The sequence below is a fragment of the Gavialis gangeticus genome, unplaced genomic scaffold (genome assembly GCF_001723915.1).
Source record: "Gavialis gangeticus isolate Ggan-Ray unplaced genomic scaffold, GavGan_comp1, whole genome shotgun sequence".
In the NCBI taxonomy this organism is placed as follows: Eukaryota; Metazoa; Chordata; order Crocodylia; family Gavialidae; genus Gavialis; species Gavialis gangeticus.
Window position 1 is genome coordinate 41,490,784 of NW_017729004.1, and position 666 is coordinate 41,491,449.

Genomic DNA, 666 nt, shown 5'->3' on the forward strand with positions numbered 1-666 from the left:
CAGCCCAAGAGGCAGGTTCTTGCTGTGCTAAACAGCCTCTCCAGGCTAGGACTGGGCCAGGCTGGGACAGCCCTGGAGGGGGTCGGGCAGGTGAGGCCAAGGAAGCAGGGCTGCAAATGCAGAGCGGTTTCTCGGGCCCTCAGCGAACCAGGCCCTGGCGCTCTCCAGGGGCTACCTGGCAGGGTGGGGAGCTGGGCCAGCAGCTCCTGTTTGCCAAGGTGGGGGGAGCACTTCCATGCTTCCAGGACTGCTGAGACCAGTACTCACCTCCACCCACTTGGGGGGATGCCAGCCAGCACAGCGCTGGATACTAAACCCTGGGACCCTGTCTGGGTCCCACTGAGCCACCAGCTCAAACACAGCATCGACTCCAGCAGATCCTGTGCTGTCCACATCCGTCCTTTGGGGGTGACTTTCTGAGACAGCTCACCGCAGTGAGGTGGCTTCCGCCCACTGATGGCAGATAACCAAGCCACATGCATTTGTCTCAGGCTGATAAGGCAGCCGCCCCTACCACCTGATCCAGCCTGATAGCGCAGCATGGCGCTGGGCTCTGCAGCTGGTCGGGCTGGGTTCGCTCGTTCTGTGCGTCTGAGGGCTCTCTGCTTCAAGGGTCATGTCTTCGGCTGGCTGCAAGGTGAGGCCAGCTCCATACATAGCACCCAT